At 47.0% G+C, this 26,353-nt stretch overlaps 1 protein-coding gene across 2 annotated transcripts in view; it reads left to right on the top strand.

Moving 5' to 3' along the window:
- Window positions 1-15,434: 15,434 nt before the first annotated feature.
- SMOX (spermine oxidase) overlaps window positions 15,435-26,353 on the top strand; it is a 58,276-nt gene continuing 47,357 nt past the window's right edge. The window contains exon 1 of one of the 2 annotated variants that reach the window (XM_057369306.1): window positions 15,435-15,513. The gene's annotated coding sequence lies outside the window, so the exon portion shown is untranslated. Of the gene's footprint in view, window positions 15,514-26,174; window positions 26,306-26,353 lie in introns of those variants that run through there. The other variant, XM_057369305.1, reaches the window with a different exon arrangement.

Genomic DNA, 26,353 nt, shown 5'->3' with positions numbered 1-26,353 from the left:
TCACCACCTGACATGCCTGGTGCCAGTGCTGCTTACATGTGATTTTAAATCCCCTCTTAGCCAACAACACAGGGATTTCAATTTCTAGCTTGTGAGCGTGGATCATGCCAGGAAATTCTTTGCATTTTCTTGGGCAGTTTGCTCCTCTATCCCTCTTTGCTGGAATGGGCTCTGACACGGCTTTTGTTTGCTGCAGCTGCTGGAGAACAGAGMGAGCATCGTTCCTTTTCCTTCGTGGGTGAAGCTCATTGTTTTGGAAGGAGGGCTGGCATTTTTAAAAAACCTGCTGATTTGGCATTCTGGACCCCAGGGTTGTCTCAGGCCAGAGCCCAGTGGACGGAAATGGATGCTGATATTTAGGTAGCTGTGTCCTGCCCCTAGATTCCAGGTAGAGAGGTTTTTACCTGTGAATTGAACCCCATTCCTAAGCACTCTGAGCCCTGAAAGAGAGGAAGAATTTTATGGGGCTGCTGCACATCTCAAGAGGCTTTTCCTACCTGTCATGGTGCAGGTGACCCATCCCTACTGCCATTGCCTTGTAGATGATCTTCCAGCTCATTCACAAGCTGCATCCCTTGGGAAACCTCTGCCATCCTGGAGATGCCAATACCAGTCCTGGCAGAGGGATGCTCTCAAAAAAGACCTTTGGACACTGATGGAGGGGAAAGACAAGCAGTCCTTTAATGTTTGCATGCACAGAGGCCAGCAAGAAGTGAAAATTTACTTAAAATGTTGGGTGACGCTTGTTTCATTCTGGTTCCCTTTGGCAGCCGGWGCAAACTTGTCAGGGATAATAAATGTTGCTAAGCAATAAGTGATTCCAAATCAGCTTTATCAGTTCAGCTCTGTGGAGAGGAAAAGGGAAGGCACCAGAGCAGGGAAGAGCAGAAAAAAAACCTGGTAAGGGGATGGAGAACACAACAGCAACAGCTTTGGTCATCTTGGGGACAAATCTGACCCTGTGGCCCTGTTGGAAGAGTGAGGGGAGAGCCCAGATGGGCCCGTGGTTGTGCTGGTCCCAGCATGGCTGAGGTATCAGGAATTTTCAAGCTGGAATTAAGAACACAGGGGAAGCATCAGAACAGCCTGTGCTGTGCCACGGATTCGGCATCATGTGCCAGAGGAGCTGGGAAAGATCTGGAGAAGGACAGCAAGAAAGGCAGAAGCAGGGAAAATATTCCCATGAGGAACAGCCAGGTGGGTTCTTGGCTGTTAAAGATGGCTCTGGGAGGACACAAGAACAGTTTAGAAACTTGTGGATATCTGAAGAATGTGGACWAGGGCTCTGCCTCACACAGCTCAAGAATTAGGGGTGATCACATGAAGCTGACGGGACAAACGCTTCAAATTCCAGGAAGTCCCAGAGATGATTYCCCCTCCTCACTTGTGTTTCAAGGTACTGCTTGCTGTTAGAGTGAKCCTGATGGTTGGCAGGCATCCCACACAGCACCCACCTGATTTTCCCAGTGGGAAATCCTTTGGGGATGGCTGCAGAGGATGTCACTGTCACTTCATGCTCTGCCTGTGTCACCYCTCCTCTGTCACAGTTTGCAGCGGGGCTCCAGAGCCTCTCCTGGCTGTCTGCAGTGAYTCACGGCTGCTGATGCTGCTGGGGAGGGAGGAATCACCCCCATGGGATTTCACAACAGTGCTGGATCCTGTGTGATTCAAGACACCTGAGTTCCTTGTCACCCCTGGGTTGCTGACGTCCTTTTTGCCTTCCAGTTTGCTCTCCTTTGCTCACTCACTCAGGAGCGGATTGTGTTTGTTTTCTGGCAGCACCACAGGGTATTTTGTCTGAAAACATTTACACTTCTTTCCCTAAAGTACAACTTTAGTTTTGGTCCCACYCCAGCATCCCACTGGGCAACCTTCACGTTGTTCTGGGGGTCAAYACCCATCGTGGGGGAAGACATTAAAGTTAGGTGGACACCAAGCCCTGGTTCCATGGGGTGTCCAAGCTGCCCTCAGATCCTCAGGAGAGGAATATTCTCAGGGGTGTAATGTTTTATCACCCTGAGGGAGTGCAGGACATGAGGGCTCCTCTCTTCCAGCCCAGCAAACTCTCCCCTCGCTGCTCATGACTCCTAATTTGACACACAACTTTACAGGTACAGATGGATTGATCCATATGGAGAAAAATCATGGAATGGTTTGGGGTTGGAAAGGACCTTAAAGACCAGCAAGTCCAAAAGGCAGGGACATCTTCCCCTGGCCCAGAACACATCCAGGGATGGGGCGCTCAGCAGGTGGATATCACTGGGTTCCACAAATTCACTGACAGATTCCACAAAAATGTTTGAGGATCAGAAAATTCCACTAAAAATAACCCCAAACAACAGCATGAAAGAAAGTGCACCCAAACAAACCTTATCAGTTTTTTTCCTACTAAAAGCATTTTATCTCTGCCTGACCTCTTTGTGATGCTGACAAAGGGAAATGTTCTGCWGGACCTTAATTTTATTTTTTTTTCCAACATTTTGAACGCACAGTCGGTGAACTCTTGCACTGAGCTGCTGCAAATGGTTGGCAGGAGGAGGAAAGATTTTTCCACAAAGGTTTCTTTGTTCTTCTGAGTTCTTACCACGGAGGAATAAGCCATGGATGTTCATGCAGGAGATGTCTCTGTGAAGGAGTGGTGGCCACCAGAGGGTGGCCATGKCATGGACAGCACTGCCCTTGGGGACAGTGCCTTCCTGGGACAGAACCTCACCAGGATGAGCTGGCTTTGGGTGTTTGACCAGCTCAGGTACCACATTTCTGATCTGAGCGTGGCTTTGTACACCCTGATGGCTGATGGACAGGTGAGTGCTTTTCTCTTTGTGGAACTGAGGAGGTGTCTGGACATCTGGGAAGGAAGAGAAGGAAAGGTGTGAGAGTTGGGTGCTTGTCTAGGCATGGTGTTCTAGTGCAGCTGAGTATTTGTATTCCTATTTGTATTCCTGCTTGTGTTAAAGGAAAGGTAAACAACCCTTCTCTAAGCATACATTAGTTGAGACTGCTCTGGTTTGTTTTGTGCTGTTCTTCCCTTCAAGGACAGTGGAAGGGAGAGGTACAAGTTACACACATTCCTGGAGGAGTCTCGGGCTCAGTGGCGTGGGAGAAGCTCCAGCTCTCTGGGACTGCTCCTTTTTCCCTCTTCTTTGGATTTGTTTTTTTTTCCTCGAGTCTTTTTTTCTTCATCATCTGAGAATTAGAAGATTCCCGTGGCACAACAGGTGAGAAAGATCCTCCAGTGAACCACCAGAGCAATTCTGTCCAACACCTCTGAGGGCCCCAGAAGGGAAGCCACTCCCAGGAGGGAAGAGAAAGACTTTAAGATCCAACAGCTGGTCCCACAGGGTTTTATTTTTGTTTGTTTTTTGTTTTATATTTTTTTCCCTCTCTTCTTTGTGGGCACATTATTTTGTTGTTGTTGTTGTTTTGTTAAATAAATAGGTTTTTTTTATTTTTCTTTTCACTTCCCTCTCTGTGGAAAAGTATGTCTCTAGGAGCTGGGTGGGGAAAGGAAGGGGGTTTGCTGGAACTTGGGAGTGTTTGCTCCCATTAAATTCATCCAAACCACAACACATGGCCATGAGCCTCTTGCACCTCTCGAGTCAGAACCACCACGGTGACATTCCCACCATCTCACAGCTGAATTGCCAGTTTTCCAAGCTCCCAATTTTTATCTGCTTGACTTCACATCTTCTGGGTTAACTCTTCTGGTAAACTCTGCMTTCTGGGTTGTTGCTTGAAAGCCATGATGCTGTCAGGGAATGTAATGAGCGGAGGCTCCAGGATGGAATCATGCTTCTGCTCTGAATACGTTGCATAACCTGAAGGACATTGTCCCTTGGCTGGAGGTGGCCATAGGCTAAAGCTGTTGCTAAAAAGGGACAAAAGAACTTCTCTCTTAGTGTCTGGCTCTTTCTAGGTCCCCCCCAGGCCATCCCACCAGTGCTGGCCACCTTCCAGCATCCACTTCCCCTGCTCTGCTCTCCTGCTGGGGGATATCTCATGATGGAGCTGATGGCCTCATTCATCCTCCCSCTGTTTGGCTCTSAACAGGAGCTCTCTGTTCCAAGGARACTTTGGCAAATGAGCACATTTCTTCCTTTCCTGCCCCAAAACTGTCCCCACCATCCTCCTCGCTCCGTCACCTGATGCTCCCTTTTGCTTTGGCTCTCTTTCTGCTTATCCTTCCACTGGCTTCTGCTTCTGCTCCTCACAGCCCAAACACATTTTAATCTTTCCCATCTGAAACAACTCTCCCTTGGCTCTGATTTCCTCCCTGATTGCCACTTCTGTGCACACACCATGCCAAGACCCAGCTCATGTCTTCACTAAAGCCTTGGCTCATGTCTGACAAGACCTCACGGATTTTGGGTTGTGCCCAGCATGGTTAATTTGTTCCTCCTGTGCTCTCTTGGTGTCTTTTCTTGCAGCCTGAGGACATTGCTGGGTCTGCTGACACGGTGAATTTGTCCCTTCCTGCTTACACAACTCTTATTCCTGCCTCTGAAATAAATCCTGCTGTGTCCAAACCTTGATGGTGTTTGCTGTGCTGAGCCCATCCCACCCACCTGCTCAGTGATGGGTCTCTCTCTTAGCCCAGGTAGGGAGAATTTGTTTTAAACATCCTTATTCTCCTCATCYATCTTCTTTAAACGCCACAGCACTGGGATGGCAACAAAATGGAAGCTCTGGGAAGACCCAGCATTGTCTCTTTTACTTCTTTATAATTGTTTTTATTCATATTGTTGTCTGCTGATGGTCTATGATCATACACACTTGAGTGGTGGACTTGTGGGGTTTTGAATGAACAGGAATTTGAATGGCCCTGGAATGACAAAGCATTTTTAATCCAGGCATCTCTTTTGGTTGAGTTGTGATATCAACAGCAAGGAGTCTCATTTCCTGGGGTKTCCCAGAAAGGCAAATCATAGAATGTGGAATTATARAACATCTCATRTTGGAAGGGACCTACAAGGATCAGCAAAGCCCAATTCCTGACAGGCAAAACTGTGGGATTTTACCCAAAAGGACACAAAGGTGCTGGGAGACAGATGGATGTTTGCATGGCAGGCGGGCTGTTATTGCCAGCAGCACCAGCTGCTCGCAGACAGGATCTGCTGGTGATTTTGTAGCTCATCTTGAGCTTCTGAAAGGCTTTTCTTTGCTCACAAAAAGGAGTGGTTGTGTTTGTGCACCCCTGAACGCCCTGTGCTGTGCTGCCAGCACCTCTCTGGATACTCTGATCACACCAGAGAAGCAGGGAGAGRGGTGAAATGATCTCTGCAAGTTTGTGGTTTCTGTGATCAGGGGCAGAAAATACAAACCCTCTTCCAATTCCCACCTTCCCAGGCTGTGGATTGGGATCAAGGTGCCTCCTGTCCTGGCTGTTGGAGGTTCCTGGTGTGTCCATGTTTGTAAAACCAASCTGTCCCTCTGGGCTGGTTCCTGTCCCTGCTGACTTTGCAAACACCAGRCAGACACGAGTGTTTGCCCAGGGAAACACGTGTGGGAGCTGCCCTGTCCTGCTTTGTGTCTCTTCCTCAGCAGGGTGGGGGCTGGAGAGGCTTTGAAAAATGAAGCTTTCCAAGGCCATTTGCAAGAAAGCAGAAATGTGTCATCAAAGCTAAAGGAGATGCTTTGGCCTGATGGGCTTCTAATTCCATGTTCCTGACTGRGACATCTGGGGTTGTTCAGCCTGGAGAAGAGAAAGCTCCAGGGAGACCCTCCAGCATCTTCTAAATATCTAAAAGGTGATTATATAAAAGAGAGAGAGGAACATTTAAGAGGTGGGCATTGATAGGACAAAGGGGGAGTGGTTTTAAACTGATTTAGAGCTGATATTAGGAATAAATTGTTCCCTGTGAGGGTGGTGAGGCTCTGGCACAGGGTGCCCAGGGAAGCTGTGGCTGCCCCTGGATCCCTGGAAGTGTTTTCAAGGTTGGACAGGGCTTGGAGCACCCTGGGATAGTGGAAGCTGTCCCTACCCATGGCAGGGGGTGGGACAAGATGAGCTTTAAGGTCCCTTCCAACCCAAACCATTCCATGATTCTATGACTCCATGGTTCCATGTTTRTTTTGAGCCCACACAGGATAAACAGATCCTCGTGTGAAGATGCTTCAGCTTCTCGTAGTTCCTTTGAGTGAACATCTGAAAGATGGGGCCTCAAAAAGCAGGAGAACACAAAAGGAAATTGGAAACAACTCAAGACACCAAGATGCTCAAAACTGATCAGGCTGGGAAGGAGCTGTAGCAGAAGGGTTGTGACAGATGCCTATAAATCACTGAGTGGCATGGGAAGGGTGGACAGGAAGAATATGTTCCCCATCTCTATCTCTGCAAGAATTACAGGACATCAGATGAAACCAGAAATTGTAAATCCAAAACAAACAAGAGGAGGTGGCTCTTCCCCCAGTGTATAATTAAGTGTGGAACTCCTTGCAACAGGATGTTGTGGATGTTGAAAATCGATGGGGATTAAGCAATGAGATAAATTGATGGAAGAAAAAATCCTTATGGGTAATTAAGTATGAAATAGATCTCTACAGTACAGGAACCCACAAATTGTTGGAAGATAACTGGATATTTGGATATTAAGCTGCAGATCAGCCATGGATCCTTTAAAGTTTGACTCTCTGGCTTCAATGGGAGCCATCCCAGTGTGGAGAGGTCTAACTGCACCTGTACTGGAATTCAATCACCTGCAACAAGGATGGCTGTGATGAACATTTCATCATTTTCCTGATCCTAATTCATAGGACTAATCTCGAGTAATCTCCAAGGCTTAGACTAAGCTTTGCTAATTCTACTTATTTCTCCATTTGCCGCTTTRAGCAAACATTTATTTTATAACCAAGGCACGTCAGGGAAGCTTTTGTTGCCTTTTCCCAGCCTTGTGGGGACCAGAATCATTGATCAGATCATGCAGCACCTTTGGGACCTGAAGACACTTCCCTGCCCTGGTGTCTGCTTGGCCTGAGTTTCTCACATCTCATTTCAGCTGGGATAGAGTTAATATTCTTCCTAATAACTGGTATAGTGCTGTGTTTTGGATTTGAATAACATTCCTCAGTGCTAGTAAAACACAAATACGCTCCCCTTTCCCAGCACCCATCCTCATTTTTATCCCTGCCATCTCGTCTCTGTTTATTGACCACACAGAGATGCAATAATGGGAGTTGAYCCACCTGAAAAATGGCTAAACATCATCACCATCCATGTGGTTATTTTGTGGCTGGGGAAGGAGGAGGCAGCAATACTTTTGGCAGGTTTTTCTGCAAAGACTCCATGCTGGGAAGCCTCAGATTCCAGGCAGGTTGGTGTTTGCACAATGCCATCATCAGGGGGGCTGGTTCTGTGACCTCTGGCTTCACGTGTCCTGAAACAGAACTTGTGTGTTGGTCAAGAAGAACAGGGGCTTGAGGTAGGTTTTAATTTCCTTGTAAAACTGGCCTCTCGGGTTGAATAGAAAGGAATCAGCARGGATAGGAATCACCACCCCAATTTCAGGAGGTGACTGAAGCTCTCTGATCCCTGTGCTGGGTGCTGTCTGTGGTCCTTGCTGGCGCAGTTTGACGYGGTGACATTTACAGACACAGCACGTTCCCAGGGGGTGACCTTTTGAGCAAAGAAAGAGGGTCCTGTGCCTGGGAAGCTCCAGGCTGCTGAGTTTCCCCWTGCAGAGCCTGCTGCTCCCATTTCCCACAGATCACGAGGGAAGGGGGAAGTCACAATGCTGGCACTCGGTGTTTTGACGGCTCTGACTCTCAGCTTTGCTTCAGCTGCAAATTCACATCAGCTTCCCCATCTGGTTTCCCTCCACAGGGCCAAGGAGGGCATTTCAGCAAGCCTGGGACAAGCCAAATTGTGCACCTTGCTGACAACTCCCTGCCCTGCTCAGAGCAAAAAGTGAGAGGTGACTTTGTCCCCAAGTTTGGTCTGTTTRGTCATCCTGTGACARCCYCWKATGATTTGCTGCTGGAAGATCCAAAGGCGGGAGGTGAAGGTACAAAAGAAAGGCTGAAATTTGGAGGGCTGGAAGAATTTTTCAGTCTTTGGTATCCATAATCTCACTGGGAGTCTGACTGATGCCTCTGGGCATCATCAGTGAAGCCACAAATGGGCAGAGTTGAAGGTGGCATTTCTTACAACCTGACTACTCCACTGGGATACCTCAGCTTCAGGTCCTTCTATCCCTTAGGCTGGCAAAAAAACACTTTGATTCAGCAGTTGAATTCAYGTTTAACCTCCCAAGAGCTAAAAGGAATCATTTCCACCCAAACCTCTTGAGATTTCTCTGTGCTGCTCATATCAGAAACACCTGAAAGTTCCCAACCCATTAACCTTTGGGGCAGGGCTGGCATGGGAGCTGCAAATCCAGCAATTATCCTGTTAGGAGCTAAAGGATCTGAATGGGATTCAGAGGTGTGAGGCCATTTTCAGAACAGATGGGAATTTTGAACAGCTGCACACTGCAGCAAATGGGGTATTTACTTATAATTTATTAATGCATGTCACAGATTTTAAAGTTGAGCAATCAGAATCCTTTGTAGAAGGAGAGGTAACCCAGTGTGCAGAGCTGTGGGTTTTTACACGTTCCAGACCCATTTCACTTGGCAGCATAAAACACTCTGGAAGCTTTTCTGCTTCATCAGGATGGGGACACCCGGACTTAGGAGTCCAAGATTCAGCACTTTGATTATAGATTGGCTTTTCTTCTCTTCCATTTGTACAACATGACCTGTCAAGTGTCACTAGGAAGTCACTTGAGATTGGTTTCATGAATTTTCTTACAAGTTAAACCATCCCTCAAGTCTGCCCCATTTAAGGTGTTCTGCTAACCCCTTGCTCAGGCAGGACAGCTCAGGCTGAATATCTGAAAAAAATCCATTTCTTCTCTGAGACCACATTTTAGTATCGAGTATCAAACTGAGTCACCAGATTGATGAGAGAGGTTTATGTAGGGCAGGAGGGACTCTGAATTGCTCTGAAATTGTGGTCCAAAGGCTGTCATGGTTTGCAGTTTGTAGGGCAGGAGGGACTCTGAATTGCTCTGAAATTGTGGTTCAAAGGCTGTCATGGTTTTCAGTTCTGACCTTTGCTACACACTGTGCTCAAAACCTGCTCTGCTTTCGTGCCTAAGTGAGACCCAAACCCTTCGGATGTGTGATGGGGTGCGTGTGCACAGGGTTGAAAAAACATTGATTATTCCCAAATCTGGCTGAACTGAGGTGGAGTTGAAGGATGGTCAAGCCTCTCAAGATGGTGATTTCCTCTTATTTTCCTTCAAAAACCCAGAGACAGATTTGTTTGCACTCCTAAGCCAGACTGCAGCACCCTGAGTCCTGCCAGGCTGTGCCAAGGCAGATGGTGCCCTTTGACCTTCTGCAGTCACTTCCATTTTCATCAGCAGCTTTGTAAATGTTTCTGGGCAAAGGAACATAATCTTCTTCTATGATACCTGCCAGGAAAATCCTTCTGGAGGCAGCCCTACATTATGGGCCTGCTCCCTTGTCCATGCTGGGCTCTGCCACAGCAAAGGGATGACTCTGCCAGGTTGTTCATCATGGTTCTTCTGACCCAGAAGATCCTGGGGAGCATTCAGCCTCCTCAGCAACTGATTTAAGCCAAAGTCACTCCAAACACGGGGCTCTTCCTCCTGATCTCCCCAGCATTTTCCTTTGGGTTTATCCCACTGTGAAGTAAAGCTGAACAACTACTCTACAAGGCAGCAAAAAGGACTCAGCAGCAGATAAATGGACATAAAAACTTGGGTAAAAAGGTAATTTCTGGTACGTACTACTTCATATTTACATGTAAAAACTTTCTATTGGGATTAATTTCCCTTACTTTGATAGACTCATAGAATCCTAAAATGGTTTGGGTTGGAAGGGACTTTAAAAAACATCCAGTTCCATCCTTCTGSCATGGGCAGGGACCCCTTCCCCKATCCCAGGGTGCTCCAAGACCCTTTCAACCTGKCCTTGGTCACTTCCAGRGATGAGGCCATAGTTCCAGCCATATGAAAATCAGGTATGAGATCTAAATGTTGCCCAGGTTCAGAGGATGGGCTGAGATTTATCCCCTTGAGACACTGAGGAATCAATTCCTTGCTCCAGCTGTGGTCTGCATGGAGAAGSTCTCTCTGGTGTGTGTTCCACCTCTGGCTGGCTGCTGGCTTTGGTCTGAGTTTGTCCCTAAGGAGTTGGAGTGGGAGGAAGAGGACTTTTCTCTTTCAGCCCACTCACCCCTGGGATTGCTGCCTCTGCTGCTGAACCCAAACAGCAGCCAAAGGTCACAGCCTCAGTCCTCAAATGTCCCAGAAGAGGAAGTGCTGTACATGCTGAAACTGTCTCCTCAACAAAACAGCRAGACAAAAACTGCAGCTGGGGTTTAAACAGCCTTTGACCGTGARTAACACAGGCTTGGCAGCTTGAAGAGAAAGGTAAATGTGTGATTCGGGGTGGGAAGGGAACTGTGGGAGGGAAAGTTTGGGTCTCTGGATCTTAGTGAAAATRTCTTCACTGAAAGGGGCCAAGMACTGAAAYAGGAAAGTGGTGGAGTCTCTGGGAGTGTTCACAAACAYGCARAAGTGRCACTTGGGGACATGGGTTGATGGTGACCCTGGCAGTGCTGGGTTAAGAGTTGGRCTTGATGATCTTAGAGGGCTTTTCCCTCGAAGATTCTGAATGATTCTGTGATTCCACGGTGATGCTCCACATGGTGACAGCACAAGGAAAGGTGTGTCAGTGCCCTGCAGAGCACATCTGTGCCCCACATGGCCATTTTCAGAGCCTCTGGGATGGCCAGGCTGGGTGGGGACTGATCTCCCAGCAATGGATGTAGCTGTTGGATCTGTCCTGGGATAGGGAACTGCTCCCTGGACTGAGACCAGCAACCCACAGAGCCTGGTGACAGCAGTGAGCTACAGCTTGTCACGGGCACTGACTCAATCCCTGATCATGGGGATGTGTCCTGGCCCATTTTTGTCAGCTCTGGRCTCATGCTGGGGCTGAGGAACCTGTGCCTGGGGGCTGCTTCATTCCATTCCTTCCTTGCTAGRRCATCTTGGCTTRAAGMATTCRAGTTGAAGTTTGGCTCTTGCCAACYTCCAGGGCTCTCCAGCACTGCCCCAGCACCATCTGCCATGTCCATATGCCCAAGGTTTTATCCAAGGGCACTCTGCACATACCCTGGACACCACTCTGGAGGGTTGAGGGCAGCCCTCACAAGGTCTTTGAGCTGAAGGAATAATAAYAAATTCATTTTGTGCCTTAAAGGAGCAGGTGACCCAAAACCCAGGAATCCCAGTCAGTTCAGAGCGGACGTGGTTAATCTATTCCAGGCAAACAGTACAGAAAAGAGCCCACAGCATTTAACCTGGAGACCAGCAACTGCTTCCTGGGGAGGGTAATTCTGGCAATATCACCATAGTCTTGGTTAATTAGGTCATTTGTAGCTAGTTCAAAGGGTGCAAAAAACCTGTTTGACCTTTTGTAGTGGAAAAAAATCCATGGTCTCATATTACACGGTGAAATGGGAAGGTTTAAGCCCTGGAGAAAGTAGCAACAGGCAGGAGATGTGACTGAACATATGGATAGGTGGCTGTAAGGACTTTGTTAGGCTGGAACAGGGAAATGGACTGGCCTGGACTGGCGTGGTTTGGGGATTTCTTTGTGCTGTCTTGTCATGGGAGCAGCGGGAACAGTGACAGGGCAGGGATTTTTAGGGGTAAAAGAAGGAGCAATGACTTGAATCAGTGTAAAAAGATTTAGGTCTGTTTTGGTCATTGGGTTATCTGACTGATGGGGCAGCAAAGCTCCCTATAGGCCAACAGCTCAGGGATAATGTGAGTTGGGATGGATTTGTAGGTCCTCCAGGGCATTAAACTGCCAAGACAGCCCCACTATTTGAYCAGGAGCTGTGGGAGAGACTTTTGGAGAAGCCTCAAGCTCATTAAGTCATCAGCCTGAGATCCTGACTGCAAATCACCAAGCCTGGCTCCCTGGGAGTATGGACTGGTTGATTTGTGAGGAATTCCTCACTCCATCCCATGCACTGCCAGTCACCTTCCTGATGGGAATTTGTCCTGTCTACTGGAAACATCTCCGTGGCTATGCTGCATCAGAAGTTCAGCAAATGAAATGTGTTTTCTGTGAAATGTCCAGGGCTTCACAAATCTGCACATTCTGGTGGGGAAAAAAAAAAAAAAAAAAAAAAAGTTTCCCTGGAAAATTCCCAAGCATCCTGGCTGGCTCTGTGTGGTGTTAAGAAACATGACAGTGTCATGCTGTCCATCACATCCTTTGGGTGTAACCTCATCCCAGACCTGAATAACCTGCCACTCTTGGATAAAGGCTCTGGCTCTCTGCCYTGGATCCCCTGTCTCCACTGAGCTTGTTTCCATGGATTTCTGCCATGAACATGGCTTTATCTTGGTCTCCTAAGGAAACACAACTTCCGTGAGCACACTCTGCACATGGATGGAAAAGTCCTGGCTTCTTCTGTGACTTTCTGTACTTCGCCTTCCCTAGAAGTGTTTGACCAACTTCAACCAGGTTTCATGGCAATAGTCACAAAGGTGAAGGTTTTACAAGYTGGTGGTTGACTTGCATCAGAGTGGGATCACAAGGCACAAATCCACATGGAATCATTAGGAATAATCAGCTTTGCTGTGTATTGAACTCTTCATTCTTTCTCCATTTCTCTTTCTGTCCCTGCAGGATGAGATCGAAGGGGCCAAGGAAGGTCCTCATGGCTGGRAAAAGGAATTTGTGGGGTTATTTCCCTTTTGCCTCCTTTTGGTATCTGTAGGAGCTCTCCCCAGCCCAAAGTCAGGTTTGATACCTTCTGTTTCCTCTGTGGATGTTGCTCAGTGGAGCAAAGCCAGAAGATGCTCTCCAGATCTTGCATTGGCCTCCAAAAGCCTCTGAGATGTGGCTGCTTCACAAAAGGAGGAGATGTTAATTTTTCATGTTAAYGTAGCACTTTTGACTTGTCTGTCCMGAAGCCTGMAATGTGGAAACAACAAWCATTCCTGCTTTAAAATTCATGTGCTCCTCAAGGGATCGCAGGGAGGCTCCAGGAGCAACCTTCTCAAATGTTAGCAAGTCATAAGTCAGCCCTTCAGCTGAAGGYTGGAAAATTCAGTGGATTTTGGTGTGTATGTGATTTGATAAAATCTGTGTTTCTCCACTAATTGAGCAACTGCAAGGGTGGGGTTTGGGAAGGATGATGAAGATTTGGGCACTCCTGATGACAAGGTGTGAGCTGGCGATGTCCCTTGTCCTAGAAACACCTCAGGTGGACAAAATGCATCACACAGAAATGAGATGTGTTCTGGTAACATCTGATAAAATCTGGGAGCTCTGCATCCAAACTCTGCCCTGGTTGTAAAATGGCCACGATCACCACCAAAAGCAAGGGTCATGTGTTGTCCACACCTACACAGGATGTCTGGAACAACCTCCAGGAATCACATCCTACAAGGATGCCAGAGTTATTTGAGGACCCTCAAATCCAAGTCCCACACTTCTTGTCCCAGGTGCATCCCGCAGGAAAAAAAGGACTTTGTAGGGGAGCAGCAAGCTCCATGCTGCCAGCCAGGGGGATCTTCAGGGAAACCCAAATTCTGCCAAACCTTTAACCCTGCTCATCTGGAGACACAAGCCATCTCCTTGCACTCCTGGTTTGGAACAGGAGTCTCCTCCCCAACCACCCAAATATGCGGCTGCAGTGCCAAAGAGGCTTTCACAACCTCCTGTGTGACAGCGGTGGACGTGGGGAAGGTGATGATGTCAAGGGGTGGTTGCTGCAGCAACCCCAACATCAGGGTGTGCGCACCCTTTCCGAGAATGTGGCTGTGGAGTCACRGCTGAAACCCTCAGATGGGGTGGATGGAACACGGGGTTCAGCTCGATTTTAAACCGGAAAAAGCAGGGGGAGGAGAGGTGCAGGAAAGAGCCACAAAAGGAATTTGAGGGGGACGATGGGAATCCGTGAAGGACGGTGTGATTAAAGGCCTGATCCTGCTGCTACGTGCCATCTCTGGGAGTGGCCACCAGCTGACCTCTGTGTCAGAGGYGTTTGACCACCGAGGACCAGTTTCYTGCTGAGTTGGTTCRACCAGGCAGGGAGACCCACTGGTGGASGGAAGGCCACAGGCTGCTCTTGCACCCTTCACCTATGTCAAAAGCAAAATACAGAACTCCATCTCATTAGAAGAGCTTTAATTAATAAAACCCAGGTGAGGGGCCCTGACTTGTCTGTGTCTGGGAGTTCACAGAGAGGATCCCACTGGAAGACCATGGAGCAGCAGAGACTGGGATTGTCCTGTCAAGTTTGAGCTCCAGTGCAGAGCGTGGCAGGCACAGGGAAGTCAGCACATGGTGATAAATAGCATGGATTATGGATGCTATCCAATATTATTATGGATAATTATGGCTGCCCCATCCCTGGAAGTGTCCAAGGCCAGGTTGGATGGGGCTTGGAGCAGCCTGGGATAGTGGAAGGTGTTCCTGCCCATAGCAGGGSTTTAGAACTATGTGGTCTTTAAGGTTCCTTCCAACCCAARCCATTCCATGATTYTAAGAATATATGATTCTGTGATCTCCTTGATGGGTCATCTCAGTGACASGTCTGCAGAAAGGTCTGGGAACCCCAAGGGATGAATTTTTATGCTKCAGGAYCCCACTGCACCCTCCTCTCCTGTGGGAAAAGGACCCCGGTCGCCCTTTATCTGGAAAGGTGTCAAAACTCTCTTTTTCACCTGAGGGAGAAGTAGGCACAATATTTACACCACTGCATAGTTCAGGTTGATCTCCAGGCTTGCCATAGATTGTAGCACTGAGGTCTTGATTCATTAATGCTCTCTGACGTGTGGGATTTCTTCAAAAACAGGGATGTATATCAAATTTCCTGAGTGCAACAAGGAGAGGGATCGGCACGATACTGCTTCCCAACCTCACAGCTCAGTTCTGTGGAAAAAGGATGTGTGTTGGAATGAGAGAGGTGGGGCAAAGAGCATGTCACAAGGCTCACCTTGATTTCAGGTCCATCCATTCCCCTAGAATTCCAGAGAATCTCCACAGAAATTCTCTGCCTTCAAAACACACAAAGGCACCAGACTGAAAGGCCTCTCTCAGAGTCTCTCCAGACTGAAAACTGTTAGCCAGATAAGCTGAATAAACTTCTTTTAATTTTATTTTAATAGCCAAAACGTACCACTCAGGCTATCAATCCAAGTTTCTTGGCTAGCAGGGATAATTAGATCTCTATAACTATATGTTACCAAGTGCTCTTGCTGCAATAAATAAAGGTCAAAGACAAGACACTTCCTGCTACTTTTGCTGACACGTGGCTGCCATTTAGTGATTCATAATCTTTACACACGGCTTGGCACACGCAGGGGATTTTTTTTTTTTTTAAATAGGAGCTTGTTTCTACTTGTGCAAACACAACAAAGGATTTAAAGGGACCTGCTTTGAGCCACCTCCACCACCAGCAAGAATCAGCGAAAGGTGGAGGAGGATCATGGGCTGTAGGCTGAGTTATGCACAAGTGGGAGCTGAATCTCTGCTGGCTTTTAGAGGTCTTCGAGCTGAAAAAGAGTTTAAAGCTATGCCTATTTTTGATTTTTTTTATAACATTTTTCTTCTGTGTATCCCATGCTTTGTGTAACTGCATAAATACTGATATGAACGAGCAGCAGAAAACAAATACCAGGAGATAAGAAAACCTGATGGTGTTTGGGTAGGATTGTGGAGGGCTGTGGTCTTCTGCTCCCCAGGCTGGGCTTTAGTTCTCTGATGAGAAAAATTTCATTATCTGGGCAGGAAAAGGAAAAAATTGTACAGGAATGAAGTCTTTTTCCACATCGGGTCTGCTTTGTGGTTTGTACAATGTGTTGGTAGCAGGTGTGCAGTGGCAGTCGAAAAAGGATGAAAAAGCCCTTCATATTTAGGAAGAAAATTGGGCATAAGGTGCTTGTTTCATCCATCAGGCATTCTTGGTTTTGAAGAGTTAAATTGCGTAAGATTGTGGTTATTTTATTTGAGACAACTTTTTTTCCTGTTTCGGTGGAAAAAAATCTGCAGGATTCAAAGAAACCTGAAACATCAGGACATGGAGAGCAGCTGGATATTTGTGTGTTTGTCCTGAATGTGGTCAAAATGAATTAATTTTTAATGTACGCTCAGAATTTCTCAGACTGCACAAAAAAAATCTTCCTCATCTTCTATTTTGATTTGGTTTAATGACCTTGTAAGAAATTTCCAGTGGGAGCTGGGCTGGGAGACATGCATTTGTGAGCAAGGAATTCCATGAAGGATTGTCTGTTACCTTTGGTGGTCGGTCTACTTCATTTYCTATTGGTAACTTTATTTTTCTACTGCGTACTCATGAAAAGTTCAGGGAAATGGTTTGAATTCTGGTGTTTGAGTCAATGCACCGTGCAGTCATGGAATTCTAGAATCATGGAATGGTTTGGGTTGGAAAGGACCTTAGAGATCATCTCATTCCAAGCCCCTTGCCATGGASAGGGACAYCTTCCACTGTCCCARGGTGCTCCAAACCCCATCCAGCCTGTCCTTGGACACTTCCAGGGATCCAGGGGCAGCYACARCTTCTCTGGGCACCCTGTGCCAGGGCCTCCCCAGTCTTAATTAAGAATTTCTTCTTAATATCCCACCTAAATCTTCCTTTTTCAGTCACTTTGGGGTTTGAATTGACAGCTTAGAGCCCACTTAGATGTGCAGCAAGAGCCATTCCTCACATGGGGAGCCAACTGTGGGGCACAGGAAAGGAAAAGCTGTCTGGGGAAGAAAAATCTGGAGCCAGTGCCTGAGTGGGAGCCTTRCAGTCCATGGTCCTAGTGACTGAATCACGCTGCTGATGTCATTTATTGGGGCTGTTTCCTGCTGAGGAATAGACTCAGCAGCACACAGGTCTGCAGCCACTGCTGGCACACTCCAGAGCAGTGAATCACCAGTGCTGTTTGCTGAGCTGAGTCACTTACGTGGACAGAGACCTCACAGAAAATGTTCCTGGGTGAACAAACTACCCCAGCAACTCAGTGAAAAAAAATCCAGGTTCCTTTTCGGTACTCTCTGGCTGATGAAAGGAGAATTTTTCTCAGTGGAAAAATCTCTGCTCTGAGGTGGTGTCTKGGTGCAGGGTGACCTGTGTTTCCAGCTGGCAGAACAAAGGCAGGGATCGTGTTTGAAGGCTGTTTGTTCCCAGTAACAGGACGTGGGGCACCTGGAAACTTTGGCAAGCAAAACCTGTATTGCGTGATCTTTTTTTTTTTCTTTTCTTCTGTATCCTAAAGAAACAGAGAAAAAAAAAAGGATTATGTTTTTGGGTTTTTTTTTCATTTTAGCCAAAAAGGAAATTTTGCAAGGAGGGGGAAAATGTTGTTCCAAGGCCAAATTATCACCTTCTCACTTAAATATTGGCTGAGATAAGCTAAGAAGTGAAGAAGGAAGAAGAACTGAAGGAGCACAAAAAGGAGGTCTGGGAAATCCTGTACTCCAGGGAGAGGGTAGTGAGGGAACAGCCAGCTGGTATCTTGGCTGTAGGGGAACTAATGGCCAGCAAATGAAGTTAGTGCAATACATCCATGAAGGTGAATCCTCATGTGATGTAGTCAAGCTGGAAACATCTTTCTGAAGGATATTGTGGATATAAGAAAGTTCAAGAGGTAAATGGGCAAGTGAGAGATTATGAATTTATTGAGAGATATCTTTTGGGCTTTATTAAGCAGACAAATCCTACCAGGCTCGCTTCAAGATCCCTTGAGCTGAATATAAAGAARGCAAGGATAGATTTGGGGAGATGTGTTTTGTGTGTTTGACTCAGCCTTGAGCAACTGCTCRTGGCCATTGGTTTTAATTTTTTTCATCGTTTTAACCTGAAGCAGCAGGAATCAAAATGAGCTTGGCCACCAAAGCTACCTAGTGCCCTGTGATCAGAGTTGGGAACAGCATCCCTGGGGTAGGAACATACTGTCAGTGTAGGTAATCCCAGGTTTGAGGTGCCCCAAATGCTACCAGAGAGCACCTTAGGAGGTTGCTCAGCTTTGTCTTACGATTTCTTCTCCAATTCCCTTCCTACCTTCATCTGCACCAGCCAAAGCAGCTTCCCAAGCAGGATGGAGCCTGAGCCAGAGCACTGTGCCTCTTTTTATCCTCTTAATGTGTCCCAGCAACACTGGGCAGCCAGCCTGGCATTTTGACTGAGATTTTAAACGCTTGCTGATGCCAATCCCCTTTTTTCATTTCTCTCCCAGCAATACTGGGTGATTTTACCTTTTTCTTTTTGGATTAAACTCTTGTTTTGCACTTCCTTTGGGGACTGGGATAAGGGACATAGTTCCTCAAAAATTATTTGGGTGCCAGATCCCTGCTAGCACCCATCACCAGCTATAATGTGCTGCTACCTCTCTCCTTCCCCACCTCAGAGCCAGGCAAACACATTCTGTTCTTTTGGGATTATATCCTAGAGATCTGAATGTCACAGCAGGCTGTGCAGTTTAACACAGGAAACATTTGTGCCTGCTATTTAAGAGAAATAAGTTGCTCGTGTTTCCCTGGGAACCAGCCCGTCAATTGAGCTCACTTGACTCYCCTGTTATTAAAATAAAATGTGAAAGAGTAAATGGATATATTGCAAGTCGTGGAAGGGCAAAAATGCTATCTGGGTATATTTTGTATCCAAAATACGCATCCTTATGTAAAGGAGGAGTGTTTTTTCATCTTTTTCAGATGGATTGCTGTTCTTTTGGATTACTTTTGCTGGCAGGGTTGTGTCTTCACACACAGAACTTGGAGCTGACTGAAAAAAACCTCCTGTGGCTCAGCAGTTGTCGTATTACGTCTGTGTGCAGGTTATACACAACATTTGCTCCCCAGGCCCCTTGGCACTGCTTTCCCTGCTGCCTGTGGCTGTACCAAGCCTGTGTTCTTTATTTCACCTCTGAGCCCCTTCCTTCAGAGCTTTCCTCTCCACCCCAGCAGTGTTTTCGTGCCTTTTTTACACGAGGKTTTATCTTTAAGACCTGCCGCTCCGAGAGATGCAGGTTACCCGTGGGGCAAGCTATTTTTAGGGAGCGCAGTACCAGGATGGCTCACAGCTCTTGGCAGGGAACACGTGCAGAACACAAAGGCAGCCTCTGTGCTGAGGGCTGCAGAACTGAGCTGGTCAGGAGCTGGGAGCCAGGCACAGGCAGGGAAAAGGGCACAGAGGGGCAGTGGAGCTGTGCTGGGCAGGGAAAAGGGCTCAGTGGACACTGCGGTGACAAGGCAGAGGAGAGGAGGAAGGGGCTGCAGACACTGGGATGAAACAGGGGAGGTTCTCAGGATCATTCCTGGCTTTTGCAGGTATCAGCCCATGGCTTTTAAAGGGAAATAGCAAACCAGACACAAACTGATTGGAAGGGAGATGTATTGTCTGAAATGCCTGGCCAGTGCTGGAGATCCAAAGCGAGACTCAGTTTGCGTTTTTCCACCGTTTTTTTCCTCTACCTGCTGTGAGTTAAAGGCAGAATCTGTGCTGCTGTCAGTGGCAAAGCCTCCTCCCAGATTTCCACATTCAACCCTGTTCCTTTGCACCTGCCAAATTTTCATTTCCTGGATCCTTTGTGTTCGGAATACTTTAAGTGATTGKGGTTTCACGCATCCTGTGCTGAATGACAGTGGGGTGTAAATGTTCATAGCTGCTTTCAGAAGAAGGTGTGTTGGGTGAGATAAGACTGGATCTCCCTGGAATAACTTTGTGAAGGATGTGCTAGAGGTGCACAAAATAGTGAYAAAGAGCTGAGAATTCAGCTGTTCACTGTGTCACACAATATAAGGACATGAGAGCATCCATCGAGGGCTGGAGCACCTCTCCTATGAGGATAAGCTGAGTGAGCTGGCGGTGTTCAGGCTGGAGAATATCCAGTGAGAACTTAGAGCCCTTTCCAGTGCCTGAAGGGGCTTCAGGAGAGATGGAGAGGGACTTTGGACAAGGATCTGGAGGGACAGGATAAGAGGGAATGGCTTCCCACTACCAGAGGGCAGGGTTAGATGGAACATTGGGAAGGAATTCTCCCTGTGAGGGTGGKGAGGCCCTGGCACAGGGTGCCCAGAGAAGCTGTGGCTGCCCCTGGATCCCTGGAARTGTCCAAGGCCAGGTTTGATGGGACTTTGAGAAACCTGGTCTGGTGAAAAGTGTCCCTGCCAATAGCTGGGGATTGGAACAGGATGATTTTTCAGGTCCYTACCAATCCAAACCATTCCATGAAYCTATGATTGATAAAAATAGCCAGCTCCAAGCAAATCMAAGGRCGTGCCATTGATATTATTCCTGGATGCATTGTCAATATTTACCTGAGGAGAGCAGAGCAGCTGAYGGAAACAAAATCCAAAGAAGGTTATTAAATACAGAGAAACCATGTCTCTCCCACAAAGTCCTTGAGCAGAAAATAACTGGGAGCTGTGAGTGGTGAGTCCTGTTCTCCCAGTTGTGGAGATTCAGRTTGTTCCCTGGCCAGCACACAGGTGTGTGAAGAAGATAGTGCCACCTTTTAACCTGCTTTCTGCCTCTGCTCCAGGGAAAGCATTTCCAATTTTCCTCATCCAAATGAAACCAAAAGGGTCCTGTGAGTATAAGAGCTCACAGAAATGAAATAGTGAAGGATTTTCAATTTACTAGAGCAAAATTGTGGTAAGAATAAGTATTTGGGACTTGAAGCTTGACAGACATGAGGCAGACACAGCAGCACATTTCAAACTTTCAGGGTGCCTGCCAGCTACACCARTTTATTGAGGATTGCAAAGGATCTTCCACACATGGATTTTTTTCACCCATTGTTGAGATTGGATACTTTTCTCAGCAGTCATGTCCTTCCAGAAATCCATGYAGGAAAGTGTTAAAACCTGCAGCTCCCAGGATATTAGAAGAAATTACTGCTTGGCTGTCTCATTCTGGAAACCACCTTCCTAGAARGGAATAAGGAAGAACAAACCTGTGAGGGGAATTTCTCCTCCTCACGTGGACCAGTTTTATTTCTAACCAACAAGGTGAGCTGGGTGGTTGTTTCTGTGTCCAGATTGTTCATCATCACAGGGAAATATTTATGAGAGAGCTCCCAGGCACTTGGACAGCCTGTCAAACGATGACTGAATAGTAAAGGTCATTGTTACTCATTCCTATGAACTGCTGCAGCTACACTGGGATGACTGGAAGGTCACAAGGGCTTTTTTAGCAAAGGCCAGACTCTCTGAAGTGACTTGGAAACCGCCTGTAGACTGAAAATACTTTCAAAGGGAGGCTGTTGGTCTTTCAGGTTCCCTTTGTAGCCTTGGTAAAACCTTTTATTGACTTATTGTCAGGGGATTGTGAGGAAAAGGAGAAAAACACCCACAAGAGGCGATACTGTTTGATCTCTGCCTCCCTTGTTGTGYTTGTGATCCACAGCCTTGCTTCAGATAAAATTTCTGGTGGGATTTTGTATTTATGTTAGAATGTTTCTGTCTCCTGCACCGGACGTGGGTTTGGTTTTTCTCCTGGGAATGTGTGTTTTTGTTTGACTGTTCAAGTGTTTTTTAAGTGGGTGAATGAATCATGGAAATTCAGTATTATGGATGGATGGAAAGATAATAAAGCATTTTTTTCTGGGCCCTCATGGCAAGTTTGCTTTGCTGACTGTGCAGGTAGAAGGGATTAGTCTTTCTCTAGTAAACAAACAGCGTAGAGGATGGAAAAGTCAGCTGGGCTGTTTGGAGTTGCTGTATTTGTTTAACACATGTATTTTCAGACTGTACGTGGTGTCCTGCTTGGGGAAACACAAGTGGCTTTGTCAGTCTGTGTCACCCTGCACAGAGCAGGAGCCAAAATCAGTGTCCAGGTACCCTTAGGAAAACAATTTCTCGGTTAGAAAATCAGAAATCCTCTGTTCTGATCTACACATTTTCTGTTTGAGTTATGTTTTAACTTCATGAGGGTCCTGCCGGACGTCAGTGTGCGAGTGAATCACCCAAAAACCTGAACCCATGAGGTCTCCTCGCTGCAGAGATGCTCTTAATGCTGAAACCAAATCTTGGTGAGAGTGGGCAACCTCTGATGCACCTGTGGCTCTTATGAGGTGTCTTTGTATTGAAATTCCTGATTTTAAGTAGATAACAGCACTTTAACCAACATTTTTAAGTCTGAGGATGAAAAACGCTGCATGAGAACTGTAAAAGGCAAACCCTTTTTATGCCAAACATCAGGAGCGTTGCATTTTGGAGCACAGAGGGGTATTCTGTGCTGCCTGGTTTTATTTCCCACCCCTGCTCTCCTTTTCAGGCAGCTGGATCTTTATCTTCCTAAAAAAAAAGCTTCATGCCAGGCTTAATGCTCATCTCACCTGACAGTTCTAGGAATGGRGCATTATGTTGGTCAATAGGAATCTAGACAACAATCACTTAATGGCTTTAAGTCATTATTTTGCTTGGCAGAAAATAAAAACAGCAGCAATCCATCCAACAGACCTCCTTGGCCAGATTTCAAACACCCCAGATGCAGAACACAGCTTCATGCAGTGCCCAGGTACATGGGACCTGAGCTCTTTCTGTCCATTCTGTGGTGCAAAAAAAGCCTTCCAGAAAGAGACCTTCCAGGCAATCATTCACTTTTTTTTTTTCTTCATGTCGATTATATCTCTGGATTACAGCTGCTGGCAATCTTTTGGGGTGTGTTGCTCAAGGAGGTCTTTCTCCTCCCTAGTTTTTAGGGAAGGGTCTCCAGACTTTTATCATTYCCTTTACATTTCATTCATAAACCTGTCCTTCATGTGTTCTTCGCAGAAAAGATGCTTCATTCACTGTAGGTCTCCTCATAGAAAATAAATGTCAAAAAGGCACAAGAACTGCTGATTTTAGGATTTTATCAAATTTCCTTGGGACTACTGTCTGCACAAGGCTCCAGCCTCAGTCACATCTGTCAATTCCTCATTCTTAATGCATCAAACACTGTATTAAACATGGGCTTACCAGGCATTTTTAGCTTCATTTTCCCACAGGTAATTTCATTCCTGTGTACCCTCAAAAYGCCTCACAAGCATTCCTAGGGCTTTGGGCTGGCTGGGCTCTGCTGCCAAATTTAAAYTGGAGAAAGAGGGTAGAGCCCAAGGGACTCCTTAATACCCAGAGCTTTCTAGATTTAGTTCAAATCCTTCRCATCGCAGCCAAGCGAGCTCAGAGCTGGTGCAGCCCTGCAGCACAGTTGTTTATTTGGAGGAAATAGAAGCGCCATTCAGTAGGAATTGGCTCACCAGCTTTCCCAGCTGCTGGATGACAAGCATCCCTCATGGGTCAGCTTTTTTGTGGGAGCAGGGGGCACCAGTCTGTCCTTTGTGGCTCCTCTTTGRCTACAATCAAATGTGGACTGGATTAGAGGCAGTCCTGGGGGGCAGGTGCTGCTTTGCTCTGTGAGATGCTCAAGATTCCAGGCAGGAAATCCTGACTTCCCCTCCATCCTCTCCAGATAGGTATCACCAAGCTGGGCCATCAAACTGTCYCTATTTCCTTATCACCTCAGACTTCATCCGGTCTGGTGGGAAATGCTGCTCTTTCCAGCCAACATAACCAACCTYGTTGCCAATTCCTCTCTTTCCAGATATAGCAGGTTAAAACAGGGATATGGCTCATTTCCCTGAAGTCCTTTAATTTGCAAAGCTCTGCTTCCATCTGTAGGCTCGGTGGAGACCCAATTCTGAAGCTGTGAGGCACAAATGGGAGGGCAGAGGCCACCAGCAGGCACAGGGTGGCTCCTGGGGTGTCCAGGATGGGGACAGACATCCCAATGGGTGGCAGGCTCACAAAGCACATCCCAAACACAGCGTGGGGCCATAGAATCATGGAATATCCTGAACTGGAAGGGATGCACAAAGATCAACCAGTGCAACCCCTGTCCCTGCACRTGACAACCTCAACAATCCCACCCTGTCCCTGAGAGCATTGTCCAAATGCTCCTGGGGCTCTGGCAGCCTTGGGGCTGTGACCATTCCCTGGAGAGCCTTTTCAGTGCCTCACCACCCTCTGGGAGAAGAACCTTTTCCTGATACCCAACTAAACCTCACTTCCATGCCATTCCCTGGGTCCTGTCACTGGTCACCAGAGAGCAGAGATCAGAGCTGCCTCTCCACTTCCCCTCATATGGAAGCTGCAGACCATGGTGAGATCTCTCTTYAGGCTCCTCCAGCTGAACAAACGAAGGGATCTCAGCCACTCCTTATATGCCTTTCCCTCTAGACCCTTTTCCAACTTCATGCTGCTCCTCTGGATGCTCTCCAGTAGCTTTGTATCCTTCTTATATTGTTGCTTGTCCTATACTGGTTGTCAAACACTGCAGTGGCTTCAGCATCTGGGTGCTTTGAGGGGCTTCGCAGATTTTTTTTTTTTCCTGAAGGGCAGTCAGGGAAGCTCAAGGTCTGAAAGGAAACAGCCTGCATATATGTATGAAATTGAAAAGTTGTCACAGTAGTTGTCTGATATCTGATGGAAGCTGGGAAACCCAAATCCATGTCATTCGTGCTGTTTTCCCCAGATGTTTCGGCTGGCTCAGCAACCTCAGCCCAGCCGTGCAGGTGCAAACCTCTGGCAGGCAGCTGAGCGTGTTTTATAAAACCTTAAAATGTTTGAAGGCAGCWTGCAGACATGACTGATTTCCATCCAAGGCGCAGTCTTTCCTCCAGACTTTCCCTCCAGGCGTCCAAAAGCAATTTCAGCCAACATTTAACGGGAAAGCTGCGGGATGTCTGAATATTCGAGCTCCATGGTGGACCCGCATCCCGTGAGTTCCACGTTGCTCAATCCTGGTCACGAACTTTTTTTGGAAAGAAGATGTAATTTAATAAAACCTGTGTTTACAGGGCTGCTGGTTGGATAAAACCTGTGTTTACAGGGCTGCTGCTTGGAGAGACTTTTACCCTGCAGCTGCATGAAAGGCATCAGCTTCAGAAGCAGCAGAGACATCTTCCTTCTGCTTTACGTGTCGTGTGCCATCTCTCAGATTGTGACACTGGAATAAGAATTTTTTGGCTTTCCCCTCCATTTGGAAGAMGTCTCTATGGCAGAGGCTCTGTGTCCAAAGCTATTTAAGAGTATATGCATTATATATAGAATAATAGAATGGTTTGGGTTGGAAGGGACATTAAAGGTCACTCAATTCCAAACCCCTGCCATAGGCAGGGACACCTTCCACTAGATCAAGTTGCTCAGAGCTTTGTTCAACGTGGTTATGAAAATTCCCAGGGATAGGCTATCTAACATACATTATGTATATGTATATGTATATGTATATGTATATGTATATGTATATGTATATGTATATGTGTATAAAATGCGTATTATAGTATATATGTACACATTTATTGTATATATATGTGCATGAAATATGAGTATTATAGCATATATCGAAACTATGTATTATATATACATGTGTTTACATTGCATATACATTTTATATTATATGCACATATATATACACACTAAATATAATTGTGTTTATATGTGTATATAGATATGCTGGAGAAGATCCTTCGCTGGCTTTTAAGGGTCTTTCAGCTGAAAAAAAAAGTTTAAACTTGTGCTTATTTTTGATTTTTTATAACTTTTCCCCAGTATATCACACTGCCTCGTGCAACTGCACGAACACTGATAASGAGCGGCAGAAAACAGATGGTGCGAGATAAGAAAGTGCGACGGCGTTTGGGGCAGGATTGTGGTGGTCTGTGTTCTCCTGGTCCACAAGGCTGGACTTTAATTGTGAGGTGGACTCCGATGAGATAAATTTCATTGTCTGGACAGGAATAGGAAAAAAAAAAAACTGTGCAGGAATGAAGTTATTTTCCACACTGGGTCTGCTCTGCGGTTTGTCGAACGCCTGGGGGCAAGGGTTTCACAGCAGCCTTGAAGCACAGCGGCTACAACCGCAAAGGGTGAAAAAGAAAGAAGAAAATTAGATTTAATGCGCTTATTTCACCAAATAGACCCGCTTATCCTCGCAGTTCCACGCTCAAGCCGCCCAAGATCACGAGCGGGGCGGAGGAAGCGGCGGAGGCGGAGAAGGGGAAAGAGGAGGAGGAGGAGGAGGCGGGGGATGCTCGAGGCGGAGCCGGGGCGGGCCGCAGGGGAGGCGGCTGGAAAACAGGCCGGCGCTGGTTCTCGGCCCGCAGTGCCCGCAGCCGCCGCTCAGCCGCGCCGGGAGCCGCTCAGCCGGGGAGGCAGCGAGGCGAGAGCCGGGCGGGCGCCCCGACCCCGACAGTCCCCTCCGGCACCGCACAGAGAGGTACGCGGCGGGCGGCGGCCCCGGGCCCCCTCAGCCCCCTCAGCCRGC

This window comes from Malurus melanocephalus, unplaced genomic scaffold (genome assembly GCF_030028575.1).
Source record: "Malurus melanocephalus ecotype Western Australia unplaced genomic scaffold, MMel_1.1 scaffold_107, whole genome shotgun sequence".
NCBI classification, from domain to species: Eukaryota; Metazoa; Chordata; class Aves; order Passeriformes; family Maluridae; genus Malurus; species Malurus melanocephalus.
This window is presented reverse-complemented; position numbering and strand designations above follow the sequence as displayed.